Source organism: Oncorhynchus mykiss, chromosome 3 (assembly GCF_057628025.1).
Source record: "Oncorhynchus mykiss isolate SJ-2025 chromosome 3, ASM5762802v1, whole genome shotgun sequence".
Lineage (NCBI taxonomy): Eukaryota > Metazoa > Chordata > Actinopteri > Salmoniformes > Salmonidae > Oncorhynchus > Oncorhynchus mykiss.
In genome coordinates, this window is record NC_143024.1 from 2,971,721 (window position 1) to 2,986,739 (window position 15,019).

The 15,019-nt window shown below is 47.9% G+C and overlaps 1 protein-coding gene across 2 annotated transcripts in view; it reads left to right on the forward strand.

Moving 5' to 3' along the window:
* The first annotated feature begins 2,628 nt into the window (after positions 1-2,628).
* LOC110525147 (E3 ubiquitin-protein ligase RNF19A) overlaps positions 2,629-15,019 on the forward strand; it is a 64,513-nt gene continuing 52,122 nt past the window's right edge. Inside the window, exon 1 of one of the 2 annotated variants that reach the window (XM_090219382.1) lies at positions 2,629-2,798. The gene's annotated coding sequence lies outside the window, so the exon portion shown is untranslated. Of the gene's footprint in view, positions 2,820-15,019 lie in introns of both variants that reach the window. The other variant, XM_090219389.1, reaches the window with a different exon arrangement.

Below are 15,019 nucleotides of genomic sequence, written 5' to 3' on the forward strand. Positions count from 1 at the left end.
ATGGACAGAGTCTCCCACCTCAGCTGTAGATCTCTGCAGTTCATCCAGAGTGATCATGGGCCTCTTGGCTGCATCTCTGATCAGTCTTCTCCTTGTATGAGCTGAAAGTTTAGAGGGACGGCCAGGTCTTGGTAGATTTGCAGTGGTCTGATACTCCTTCCATTTCAATATTATCGCTTGCACAGTGCTCCTTGGGATGTTTAAAGCTTGGGAAATCTTTTTGTATCCAAATCCGGCTTTAAACTTCTTCACAACAGTATCTCGGACCTGCCTGGTGTGTTCCTTGTTCTTCATGATGCTCTCTGCGCTTTTAACGGACCTCTGAGACTATCACAGTGCAGGTGCATTTATACGGAGACTTGATTACACACAGGTGGATTGTATTTATCATCATTAGTCATTTAGGTCAACATTGGATCATTCAGAGATACCTCACTGAACTTCTGGAGAGAGTTTGCTGCACTGAAAGTAAAGGGGCTGAATAATTTTGCACGCCCAATTTTTCAGTTTTTGATTTGTTAAAAAAGTTTGAAATATCCAATAAATTTCGTTCCACTTCATGATTGTGTCCCACTTGTTGTTGATTCTTCACAAAAAAATACAGTTTTATATCTTCATGTTTGAAGCCTGAAATGTGGCAAAAGGTCGCAAAGTTCAAGGGGGCCGAAAACTTTCGCAAGGCACTGTAAGTATGCTCTCTCTAATTCTCTCTTTCTCTCTTTCTTTGTTTCTCTCTCTCGGAGGACCTGAGCCCTGGGACCTTGCCTCAGGACTACCTGGCATGATGACTCCTTGCTGTCCCCAGTCCACCTGGCCGTGCTGACCTGTTGCACCCTCGACAACCACTGTGATTACTATTATTTGACCCTGCTGGTCATTTATGAACATTTGAACATCGTGGCCATGTTCTGTTATAATCTCCACCCGGCACAGCCAGAAGAGGACTGGCCCACCCTCATAGCCTGGTTCCTCTCTAGGTTTCTTCCTAGGTTTTGGCCTTTCTAGGGAGTTTTCCCTAGCCACTGTGCTTCTACACCTGCATTGCTTCCTGTTTGGGGGTTTTAGGCTGGGTTTCTGTACAGCACTTTGAGATATTAGCTGATGTAAGAAGGGCTATATAAATTCATTTGATTCGATTTGATTTAACAAGTGACATCAATAAGGGATCATAGCTTTCACCTGGAGTCACCTGGTCAGTCTATGTCATGGAAAGAGCAGGTGTTCCTAATGTTTTGTATACCTGTATATTTAAGCAACGAAGCCGATGGGATATGGATGCCTGATGAAGACCTAGGGGTGGAAACGTTGTTATAAATAAATATCACCTGGGAGCGCGAGCAGCAGTGTGCAGTGTTTTCCTTTCTGTTTTCCATATTGACAATATACCACGGGTGAGGGCTGTTCTTACGCACGACGCAACGCCGAGTGCCTGGACACAGCCCTTAATTATAAACTGGGTGGTTCGAGCCCTGAATATTGATTGGCTGACAGCTGTGGTATATCAGACCGTATAACACGGGTATGACAAAACATTTATATTTCCTGCTCTAATTACGTCGGTAACCAGTTTACAATAGCAATAAGGGAATAAGGAATACCTTGTCAATTGTTCACCTGAATGCATTCAACTGAAATGTGTCTTCCACATTTAACCCAACCCCTCTGAATCGGAGAGCTGGGGGGCTGCCTTAATCGACATCTACGTCATCGGCGCCCACCTCGCGGGTTTGTGATATATGGCCAATATACCACGGCTAAAGGCCTGTGTCCAGGCACTCGGCGTTGCGTCGTACCTAAGCACTCCGCTTTACCACACCTCCTTGGGTCTTATTGCTTAAATATATACGGCTCTGCTTTGTGAATATTCAAGTTTTTATGGATCAAACGTGAGACTGATATTCTTTCTGGTGTTTACAGAACAACTGGTGCTGTGAGTCCAGGATATCAGGACCTGTTTAGACAAAGCAGTGGTAACAGTAGAGCAAAGGGTCATAATATATGGGGAAAAAGGAATGTCTGCAGTGTTGCCGTTATAATGAGTTACCTGATACATGGAACACATGAAGGCATAAATGTATAAAAAGTGTGTATTGATATTTTAGCGAATGGAGATCCTAATAAAACACTACATTTTTACTTTCAGCTAGAAAACTCATCAACAGTAAACTCTGTTTATTCCAGGTCAGTTATTATAAAGACAGACTGTGCTGCAAGTTAACACCAGGGGGGGTCCTCTCTCTACTCTCTAGTTTTAACTACTGGATATGTTGGCCCTTCTGATAGACAGGCCTGTCAGATTTATGTCTGTAACATGGACAACCAAATTTCTTGAAGCCTGAAAGTTTTCCCGAAAGCATCTCTCAACTCTTGACAGTTATGAGAAGCATGTGAATAATGTAAATCATGATGGTAGGTGCAATGAAAGGACAGTAGTTCTTGATGATCGTTCTGTGTAAATTAAAGTATCACTGTATGTATTTAAAAAGGACCATGACTATTTCAAAGTTTGCTCTCTATGGGACTTTTCATGATTGATGTAAGGGTATTACTTATTTTTCATATGAAAGTTGAGCCAAACTCCAGACTTACGATGACTTGGTCGAGATCTCGCGAGAATGTGTGAACTTTCTGTTTGGACGAGAACTCGACCAGTCTTTTGATCAGCTCAGAACGGAAGAAGGTGGGACGCGACGGAAAAGTAAATTAAAGAAGGATTTCTCGAGGGGGTGGGCATGTTGAAGAGAAATAATGTTTTGTTGACATTTGACCAGGACAGACGGCATTACAGTTATTAAACGGTACGTTAACAACACTTGAAGGTGATTTTTCCTGTCTTTCCTTTCTGAACAGTCCATACAGTTGTTAGCTAGCTAGCTAGCTAAACATCCATCTGGCCGATTCTTCTCTGTCTGCCTCTTGTAGCGACACTGTTTTCATTTTACAGATATGTAACACAATCAATACCCTATTTGTATCTTAATTGGGGTTAGTTATATCCATGTTTGTTTGGTCAGACGGTGGATTTAAATTGTTATCCAACAAGCTATTGACATGACTCTACTGTGCTACCATTTTGAGGGGACATATGCTCCTAAATATTTTTCTGTGCTATCTGGAATTTTTATTTGGGAGAAACAGTGTCCAGCGCCCAGGTAATAATTGTTGTAATTGTATCGACTTTATGTGCCGGTATGTTTTTTTGTGGTACTGTTGATGACGCGCTGGGCTCAGGACCAGAAGGTTGAGGGTTCGAGCCTCACAAACCTGCCTGTTTCATTACTTCGGTGTCGGACGTGAACGGACGGTTGCATCAACTAACTACCGTGTGTTTTTTTTGGGCCGGTGAGCGCGTCCCTGTAACAGTATGTTTTAACTAGTACTTGTATTCCGCTATGCTCTCTTTAGCCCTCATGTGGGTGGGATCTAACCCATTCATAGATGCTAAGTAAACTACATAGCCAAAAGTATGTGGACACCTGCTCGTCGAACATCATATTTCAAAATCATGGGCATTCATTTGGAGTTGCTTTCCACTAGATGTTGGAACATTGCTGTGGGCTGCAGGGACTTGTTTCCATTAAGCCACAAGAGCATTAGTGAGGTTGGGCACTGATGTTGGGCGATTAGGCCTCCTGGCTCGCAGTCTGCGTTACAATTCATCCCAAAGGTGTTGGATGGGGTTGAGGTCAGGGCTCTGTGCAGGCCAGTCAAGTTCTTCCACACGGTTCTCCACAAACCATTTCTGTATGGACCTCGCTTTGAGCACGGGGGCATTGTCATGCTGAAACAGGAAAGGGCCTTCCCCAAACTGTTGCCACAAAGTTGGAAGCACAGAATTGTCTAGAATGTCATTTTATGCTGTAGCGTTAAGATTTCCCTTCACTGGAACTAAGGGGCCCAAACCATGAAAAACAGCCCCAGACCATTATTCCACCTCCACCAAACTTTACAGTTGGCACTATGCATTGGGGCAGGTAGCGTTCTACTGGCATCCACCAAACCCTGATTTGTTCGTTGGACTGCCAGATGGTGAAGCGTGATTCATCGCTCCAGAGAACGCTTTTTCACTTCTCCAGAGTCCAATGACGGTGAGTTTTACACCAATCCAGCCGACGCTTGGCGTCATGATGATCTTAAGTTGCTTCGCCATGGAAACCATTTCACTGAAGCTCCCGACAAATAGTTATTGTCCCGACTTTGCTTCCTGAGACAGTTTGGAACTCTGTAGGGAATATTGCAACTGAGGACACACTTTACAGGCTTCCGCACTCTGCGGTCCCGTTCTGTGAGCTTGTGTGGCCTACCACTCTGCGGTCCCGTTCTGTGAGCTTGTGTGGCCTACCACCCTGCGGTCCCGTTCTGTGAGCTTGTGTGTCCTACCACCCTGCGGTCCCGTTCTGTGAGCTTGTGTGGCCTACCACCCTGCGGTCCCGTTCTGTGAGCTTGTGTGGCCTACCACTCTGCGGTCCCGTTCTGTGAGCTTGTGTGGCCTACCACTCTCCTGTCCCGTTCTGTGAGCTTGTGTGTCCTACCATTCTCCTGCCCCGTTCTGTGATCTTGTGTGGCCTACTACTCTGCAGTCCCGTTCTGTGAGCTTGTGTGGCCTACCACTCTGCGGTCCCGTTCTGTGATCTTGTGTGGCCTACTGCGGTCCCGTTCTGTGAGCTTGTGTGGCCGACCACCCTGCGGTTGAGCCGTTGTTGCTCGTAGACTTTTTCCACGTTCAGAATAACAGCGCTTGCAGTTGACCGGCGCAGAAATGTGATGAACTGTCTTATTGGGAAGGTGGCACCCTGTGTCTTATTGGGAAGGTGGCACCCTGTGTCTTATTGGGAAGGTGGCACCCTGTGTCTTATTGGGAAGGTGGCACCCTGTGTCTTATTGGGAAGGTGGCACCCTGTGTCTTATTGGGAAGGTGGCACCCTGTGTCTTATTGGGAAGGTGGCACCCTGTGTCTTATTGGGAAGGGGGCACGTTGAAAGTCATTGAGCTCTTCAGTAAGGCCAAATAGCCGACTCTACTAATTTGAAGGGGTGTGGTTATGTGGTTATGAAGCGATCGGTACGGGCGCCGCCCACCTGCCTATGTACTTTTGTGTGACAGAATTTTTGGAACGCGAAGCGAATGGCGCTCCGTAGTGCCGATTTGCGCAGATTGTGAAATCACTGTGGAGATCCCTTAAGAGGCGCTGTAAAACTGTCCTTGTGAAAGGAGGGAGTTGTGTAACAACCCAGGTTTATAAATGTGGATATCCACTCTCTCTTTATAAATGTGTTTTTTTTGTTGTTGTTGTGGCACAGTTGCTGGCTCGCTGGGCTTGGGACCAGAAGGCTGAGGGTTCGAGCCTGTTCCACTACATGATGACTTCTTGGCTGTCCCACAGCCTCGGTAGTGTGGTGACAGAAGGAAAGGGGGAGGTTCTTCAGGAGATGAGCTTCAAAAGTAAACTCGGCTAAAAATTTTTTTTTAAAACGTCCTTTTTTTCAGGACCCTGTCTTTCAAAGATAATTCGTAAAAATCCAAATAACTTCACAGATCGTCATTGTAAAGGGTTATAACACTGTTTCCCATGCTTGTTCAATGAACCATAAACAATTAATGAACATGCACCTGTGGAACGGTTATTAAGACACTAACAGCTTACAGACAGACGGTAGGCAATTAATTGTCGCAGGGCGTGGGCGTCAGAGGGCAGGGCGTGGGCGTCGGAGGGCGTGGGCGTCGGAGGGCGTGGGCGTCGGAGGGCAGGGCGTGGGCGTCAGAGGGCAGGGCGTGGGCGTCAGAGGGCAGGGCGTGGGCGTCAGAGGGCAGGGCGTGGGCGTCAGAGGCAGCAGGGCGTGGGCGTCAGAGGCAGCAGGGCGTGGGCGTCAGAGGGCAGGGCGTGGGCGTCAGAGGGCAGGGCGTGGGCGTCAGAGGGCAGGGCGGGGGCGTCAGAGGGCAGGGCAGGGCATCAGAGGGCAGGGCAGGGCATCAGAGGCCCAGTGTGTAAAATCCTAACCGGGATGTGTTGAGATTAAACAGGTTCTTTATATAGGCCTGCTAGGGGCCAAGCTGCTGCTAGTTTATCTGTCTGCCGTTAAACCGCTCTAAATGTGTCCAGGCACAGCACTGCCTGCCTGGTTACAGGGCTGCTATTTCTAATCAACTCCCATTGTATTTTTCACATGCTTCACCTGTAAACAACAGGTGTAAACAACAGGTGGGGACTCAGTGAAATGCTTACGGGTCCATTTCCATCAAGAGAAAATGGAAATAGTGACACCGTGAATAACGAATATAAATAACATGGCTATATACAGGAAGTACCAGGTAATAACATGGCTATATACAGGGAGTACCAGGTAATAACATGGCTATATACAGGGAGTACCAGGTAATAACGTGGCTATATACAGGAAGTACCAGGTAATAACGTGGTTATATACAGGGAGTACCAGGTAGTAACGTGGCTATATACAGGGAGTACCAGGTGATAACGTGGCTATATACAGGGAGTACCAGGTGATAACGTGGCTATATACAGGGAGTACCAGGTGATAACGTGGCTATATACAGGGAGTACCAGGTGATAACGTGGCTATATACAGGGAGTACCAGGTGATAACGTGGCTATATACAGGGAGTACCAGGTGATAACGTGGCTATATACAGGGAGTACCAGGTGATAACGTGGCTATATACAGGGAGTACCAGGTGATAACGTGGCTATATACAGGGAGTACCAGGTGATAACGTGGCTATATACAGGGAGTACCAGGTGATAACGTGGCTATATACAGGGAGTACCAGGTGATAACGTGGCTATATACAGGGAGTACCAGGTGATAACGTGGCTATATACAGGGAGTACCAGGTGATAACGTGGCTATATACAGGGAGTACCAGGTGATAACGTGGCTATATACAGGGAGTACCAGGTGATAACGTGGCTATATACAGGGAGTACCAGGTGATAACGTGGCCTGCCCCGACCCTCGTCCCTGCCTGTCAGTGTGGTTCAGGGTCGGCCTGCCCTGCCTGCTTCCCTTGGGCTGTGGATGAAAACATCCACCATGTGTTAGTTTGGCAGCTGAAAAGTTGTCCTGTGAGGGGCTGGCTGGCTGAATGACCGGTGGTTGGCTGGCTGGCTGGCTGACTTAGGCTGGTGGCACTGGAGCTAAATTAGAATGAATCGGTTGTTGTTTTGAAAGGCCAGCTGGTCTAGCTTTTCAAGGGGGCAGAGATGGCATCCTGTCAAAAGAACAAATGAAGGAAAGAGAATGAAATGATTTGAATTGAATTGAAGCCACTACATTCACCCAAATATTACTACCCTTCTCATATTGCATAGCTTAAGTCCACTCTCTCAGCACGAGGTCCTGGTCTGTAGTAGAAGTTCCTCCCCTCCCCGGCCCGGTGACGCGGTCTGTAGTAGAGGTCCCTCCCCGGCCCGGTGACGCGGTCTGTAGTAGAGGTCCCTCCCCCCACCCGGCACGGTGACGCGGTCTGTAGTAGAGGTCCCTCCCCGGCCCGGTGACGCGGTCTGTAGTAGAGGTCCCTCCCCCCACCCGGCACGGTGACGCGGTCTGTAGTAGAGGTCCCTCCCCGGCCCGGTGACGCGGTCTGTAGTAGAGGTCCCTCCCCGGCCCGGTGACGCGGTCTGTAGTAGAGGTCCCTCCCCTCCCCGGCCCGGTGACGCGGTCTGTAGTAGAGGTCCCTCCCCTCCCCGGCCCGGTGACGCGGTCTGTAGTAGAGGTCCCTCCCCTCCCCGGCCCGGTGACGCGGTCTGTAGTAGAGGTCCCTCCCCTCCCCGGCCCGGTGACGCGGTCTGTAGTAGAGGTCCCTCCCCTCCCCGGCCCGGTGACGCGGTCTGTAGTAGAGGTCCCGGCCCGGTGACGCGGTCTGTAGTAGAGGTCCCTCCCCTCCCCGTCCCGGTGACGCGGTCTGTAGTAGAGGTCCCTCCCCTCCCCTCCCCGGTGACGCGGTCTGTAGTAGAGGTCCCTCCCCTCCCCGGTGACGCGGTCTGTAGTAGAGAGGTCCCTCCCCGGCACGGTGACGCGGTCTGTAGTAGAGGGCACGGTGACGTGGTCTGTAGTAGAGGTCACTCCCCTCCCCGGCCCGGTGACGCGGTCTGTAGTAGAGGTCCCTCCCCGGCACGGTGACGTGGTCTGTAGTAGAGGGCACGGTGACGTGGTCTGTAGTAGAGAGGTCCCTTCCCACCCCGGCACGGTGACGTGGTCTGTAGTAGAGGTCCCTCCCCTCCCCGGCACGGAGATGTGGCCTGTAATTGTGACTTTACTTTCTCCAGACTGACGTTTTGCTTGTTCGATTGCCTTACGGAGGGAATAACTACGCTGTTTGTAGTCGGCCATGTTTACAGTCGCCTTGCCATGATTAAATGCGGTGGTACGTGCTCTCCAGTTGTGCGTGAATGCTGCCATCAATCCACAGTTTCTGGTTAGCGAAGGTTTTAAGTCACAGTGGGTACAATGTCTCCTATACACTTCCTTATAAACTCACTCACCGAGTCAGCGTATACATCGATCTTATTGTCTGAGGCCACCCGGAACATATCCCAGTCCACGTGATCAAAACAATCTTGACGCGCGGAATCCGATTTGGTCAGACCATCGTTGGGTAGACCTAAGCACGGCCGCATCCTGTTTTTAGTTTCTGCCTATAGGAGGAGAGCAACAAGATGGAGTCATGGTCAGATTTGCCAAAAGGAGGGCGGGAGAAGGGCGTTGTATGCGCCGCGGAAGTTAGAGTAGCAGTGGTCGAGCGTGTTACTCGCTAATGTACTGCGATCGATATGCTGATAGAATTTAGGAAGCCTTGTTCTCAAATTAGCTTTGTTAAAATCCCCAGCTACAATAAATACAGCCTCGGGATATATGGTTTCCTGTTTGCATAGAGTCCAGTGTATACACACGGCTGTAACTATAACCGAGGACAGTTCTCTTGGGAGATGATACAGTCTGCATTTTATTGTGAGGAATTCTAGGTTAGGTGAACAAAAATGACTGGAGTTCTTGTATGTTGTTACAATTACCCCATGAGTCGTTAATCATAAAACATACACCCCCTTCTTCTTACCAGAGAGCTGTTTGTTCCTGTCGGCGCGATGCACTGAAAACCCCGTTGGCTGTACAGACTCCGACAGCATGTCCCCAGCTAGCCACGTCTCCGTGAAAGAGAGTATGTTACAATTCAGGATATGTCTTTGGAAAGCAACTCTTGTCCTAATTTCGTTTACTTTTTTAAAACTAGCGACTGGACAATAGCGAGTAATATACTGGGAAGCGGTGGGTGGTGTGCATGCCTCCAAAGCCTCACTAGAAGACCGCTCCGGCACCCTCTCTTTCGACGGCGTTGTTTTGGGTCGACCTCTGGAATCAGTTATAGATTGTGAAAGAGGCCTCTAGCCTACTGGATTTATATGTTAATGCGAATAATCATCTCAGTTTTCATTTAAACCATCCTTTTTATACGTTGCTTGGCAAAGACACACTGCCAACTTTGTATTTTGTAGTCCACATTGTTCTGTTCGGCTCTACCAGAGGCTCTACCAGAGAGACCGATAACCTTGTGGTTCTATGTTGAGCAGAGATCTGTGTATTACCTAGTGGTTTCCACGTTCTGATTCCGCTATATTACTGCCCCGCAGAACACAATGTTACTCTGAGACACAAGCCTGGCTTCATCCACTCTGTTTCTCAACCCTAGTCCCATTTCATTTGAATACAATTCAGGAAATCATTTGAAATTCAATTTCCTGTTAACTTTTATTTCCCTACTTGATTTACTCCAGCCCTTGTCCTAACCTAAACCGTGGACCTCACAGTGCAGTGCTCTGTTTCCCAGGCTAATGTATCGTTGTCTCGTCCTAACCTAAACCGTGGACCTCACAGTGCAGTACTCTGTTTCCCAGGCTAATGTATCGTTGTCTCGTCCTAACCTAAACCGTGGACCTCACAGTGCAGTACTCTGTTTCCCAGGCTAATGTATCGTTGTCTCGTCCTAACCTAAACCGTGGACCTCACAGTGCAGTACTCTGTTTCCCAGGCTAATGTATCGTTGTCTCGTCCTAACCTAAACCGTGGACCTCACAGTGCAGTACTCTGTTTCCCAGGCTAATATATCGTTGTTGACAGATTGTTTGTAGTGGATTTCAAGGTGGGTGTTCCACTGAACCGTAAAGTGAGCGATCCAAGCAGCTATCTGGGTACAGCTGTGTGTCTGCTGAGAGCAGGATGAGAGCGGTGGTGTCTGGGAAATATTACCAAATCTTATTATAGAGTCCAAGTTGGCCCGAGAAGTGCTCTCCTTTTTAAATCTGTAACTTTGGGCCACCTTGAAAATGTAAGGCAGAGATATTCCTGAACAGGCATGGTAATGATGGGGATTCAGACTGCTGTTTACAGAGGACCATATTACCTCCATATTGTGGCTCTCTCACTACAGAAGCAACAACATTGAGCCTATTTTGAGCTATTTAACAACTGGCAGAGAGACGAGGGTTGAAGATAGTTCTGGCAGGGTTTAAGGTCTCTTTTCCAGGACTGGACCAAACAGGGGAACAGAACCTAATCTAGGGCTGGGTGATATAGTCTGGGCCAAACAGAACCTAATCTAGGGCTGGGTGATATAGTCTGGGCCAAACAGAACCTAATCTAGGGCTGGGTGATATAGTCTGGGCCAAACAGAACCTAATCTAGGGCTGGGTGATATAGTCTGGGCCAAACAGAACCTAATCTAGGGCTGGGTGATATAGTCTGGGCCAAACAGAACCTAATCTAGGGCTGGGTGATATAGCCTGGGCCAAACAGAACCTAATCTAGGGCTGGTTGATATAGCCTGGGCCAAACAGAACCTAATCTAGGGCTGGGTGATATAGCCTGGGCCAAACAGAACCTAATCTAGGGCTGGGTGTTATAGTCTGGGCCAAACAGAACCTAATCTAGGGCTGGGTGATATAGCCTGGGCCAAACAGAACCTAATCTAGGGCTGGTTGATATAGCCTGGGCCAAACAGAACCTAATCTAGGGCTGGGTGATATAGCCTGGGCCAAACAGAACCTAATCTAGGGCTGGGTGATATAGCCTGGGTCAAACAGAACCTAATCTAGGGCTGGGTGATATAGCCTGGGCCTAACAGAACCTAATCTAGGGCTGGGTGATATAGTCTGGGCCAAACAGAACCTAATCTAGGGCTGGGTGATATAGTCTGGGCCAAACATAACCTAATCTAGGGCTGGGTGATATAGGCCAAAAATCGGATTTTTATTTTTTATAGTTATGGACACCTACTCATTCAAGGGTTTTTCTTTATTTTTACTATTTTCTACATTGTAGAATAATAATGAAGACATCAAAACTATGAAATAACACATATGGAATCATGTAGTAACCAAAAAAGTGTGTAACAAATCAAAATATATGTTATATTCTTCAAAGTAGCCACCCTTTGCCTTGATGACAGCTTTGCACATTCTTGGCATTCTCTCAACCAGCTTCACCTGGAATGCTTTTCCAACAGTCTTGAAGGAGTTCCCACATATGCTGAGCACTTGTTGGCTGCTTTTCCTTCACTCTGCTGTCCAACTTGTGGTACTTCTGAAGGCTCTCTTCCTCCGGCCTTACAGATCCTCTGGATCAGGTGTCATCTGCAAGCGATGACCTAAAGGCCTTGGCACGTCAACGTACGCCTGCTCAAATGTGCCTCAGTGTAAAGATGAGGCCTACTGTCTGTGATATGATGAGGCCTACTGTCTGTGATGTGATGAGGCCTACTGTCTGTGATGTGATGAGGCCTACTGTCTGTGATGTGATGAGGCCTACTGTCTGTGATGTGATGAGTTCTCAGTGTGTGGGCATTTGAGCTGCTGGTCTGTATTTTTTTTTGGGGGGGGGGGTTTACTTTTCCCACATTGACTTATCTGTCTTTTACTGAGGGTTATTTTTAACAGCTTGGGTGGGGTTGAGTAGTTGGGGGGTTCCCCCTGGCCTGATCTGCATGACACAATTTATAGGAGCTGTTAGCTGTGTGTTTATCTTGCGTCTCTGGCTGTCCCTGACTTTACGGAAGTTGCGTTTCTTTGCGGGAGGAGCGTTTCTTTGCGGGATCAGTCAAGTTTACCTCTCCCTCCCTCGTTCCTCTCCTCATCCCTCTGTTTCTCCCCCTCTTACATTCTTCCCCAGCGGACCAGGGCCAGGGATGCCTGGGTGCTTACCTCATTTCCTCTCCTTTACAGCCGGGGAGGGGAGGGGAGAGGAGGGGAGAGGAGAGGAGAGGAGAGGAGAGGAGGGGAGGGGAGAGGAGAGGAGAGGAGAGGAGGGGAGGGGAGGGGAGGGGGGAGGGGAGAGGAGAGGGGGGGAGGGGAGAGGAGAGGAGAGGAGGGGAGGGGAGGAGAGGAGAGGAGGGGAGGGGAGGAGAGGAGAGGGACTGTCTTTGTTGGGGTTGGAAACATTCCTGTTCTGTTGTCTGTCATAGTGGCTTTAACAACAGAACAATGGATGTGATGTTTTCGTTTGTCTTTGCTGCACATATGTTTGTATTGTACATGTAGTGGGCAGTAATGTGTGTGTGTATATATATCACACAACACTCCAAATAAGACCATGCTATTAGCCCATTATACTGACGCTATAACCCTGTACAGTCCGATTAGTATCTGAGTTATACTGTACAGTCAGACAGTATGTGAGTTATACTGTACAGTCAGACAGTCAGATAGTATCTGAGTTATACTGTACAGTCAGACAGTCAGACAGTATGTGAGTTATACTGTACAGTCAGACAGTCAGACAGTCCGATTAGTATCTGAGTTATACTGTACAGTCAGATAGTATCTGAGTTATACTGTACAGTCAGACAGTCAGATAGTATCTGAGTTATACGGTACAGTCAGATAGTATCTGAGTTATACTGTACGTAACAAGCTATAGACTACTTGGCAGGTGTCCACGTCCTTCAGTAATTCTGATAATACAGTCAGATAGTATGTGAGTTATACTGTACAGTCAGACAGTCAGATACTGTCTGACTGTACAGTATAACTCAGATACTATCTGAGTTATACGGCACGTAACATGCGATAGACTACTTGGCAGTTGATAATACAGTCCGTTCAGAAAGTATTCAGACCCCTCCCCCTTTTCCACATTTTGTTATGTTACAGCCTTATTCTAAAATGGATTAAATAAAATTTAAAAACTCATCCATTTACATCACAATACCCCATAATGACATCACAATACCCCATAATGACATCACAATACCCCATAATGACAAAGCAAAAACAGGTTAAGACATTTTTGCTAACGTATAAAACATAAACCGAAGTACCTTATTTAGATAAGTTTTCAGACCCTTTGCTATGAGACTCAATTGAGCTCCGGTGCATCCTGTTTTCCATTGATCATCCTTGAGATGTTTCTACTACTTGAATGGAGTCCACCTGTGGTAAATTCAATGGATTGGACATGATTTGGAAAGGCACACACCTGTCTATATAAAGGCCCCACAGTTGACAGTGCTTGTCAGAGTAAAAACCAAGCCATGAGGTCAAAGGAATTGTCCGTAGAGCTCCGAGACAGGATTGTGTCGAGGCACAGATCTTGGGGAAGGGTACCAAAACATTTCTGCAGCATTGAAGGTCCCCAAGAACAAAATGGCCTCCATTCTTAAATGGAAGGAGTTTGGAACCACCAAGACTTCCTAGAGCTGGCCGCCTGGACAAACTAAGCAATAGAGGGAGAAGAGTTCCAGAGTTCCTCTGTGGAGATGGGAGAACCTTCCAGAAGGACAACCATCTCTGCAGCACTCCACCAATCAGGCCTTTATGGTAGAGAGGCCAGACGGAAGCCACTTTTCAGTAAAAGGCACATGACAGCCTGTTTGGAGTTTGCCAAAAGGCACCTAAAGGACTCTGACCATGAGAAACAAGATTATCTGATGAAACCAAGATTGAACTCTTTGGCCTGAATGCCAAGCGTCACGTCTGGAGGAAACCTGGCACCAACCCTACGATGAAGCATGGTGGTAGCATCATGCTGTGGGGAGGTTTTTCAGCGGCAGGGACTGGGAGACTAGTCAGGATTGAGGCAAAGATCAACAGAGCAGAGAGATCCTTGATGAAAACCTGCTCCAGAGCGTCCAGGACCTCCAGCTGGGTCAAAGGTTCACCTTCTAACAGGACAATAACCCGAAGCACGCTGCCAAGACAACACAGGAGTGGCTTCGGGACAAATCTCTGAATGTCATTAAGTGGCCCAGCCAGAGCCCGGATTTGAACCCTATCGAATATCTCTGGAGAGACCTGAAAAATAGCTGTGCAGCGATTCTCTCCATCCAACCTGACAGAGCTTGAGGATCTGCAGAGAAGAATGGAAGAAACTCCCCAAATACAGGTGTGCCGAGCTTATAGCGTCATACCCAAGAAGACTCGATTCTGTAATCGCTGCCAAAGGTGCTTTCCGAATGCACTGTATTTCAGTTTTTCAACTGATTGCTGAGACCCCAGATCTAATCAAATGTTATTAGTCTCATGTGCCGAATATAACACCTTACAATGAAATGCTTACTTATGAGCCCCTAACCAACAATGCCGTTTAAAAAAAATACAGATAAGAATTAAAAGTAACAAGTAATTACAGAGCAGCAGTAAAATAACAATAGTGAGACTATATACAGGGTATTACGGTCAATGTGTCAATGTGGAGGCTATATACAGGGGGCACCGGTACAGAGTCAATGTGTGGGGGCACCGTTTAGTTGAGGTAATATGTACATGTAGGTAGATGTGCAAGGCTAACCCGGAGCGCCTGGTAGCTGGGTTAACCCGGAGCGCCTGGTAGCTGGGTTAACCCGGAGCGCCTGGTAGCTGGGTTAACTCGGAGCGCCTGGTAGCTGGGTTAACTCGGAGCGCCTGGTAGCTGGGCTAACCCGGAGCGCCTGGTAGCTGGGCTAACCCGGAGCGCCTGGTAGCTGGGCTAACCCGGAGCGCCTGGTAGCTGGGCTAACCCGGAGCGCCTGGTAG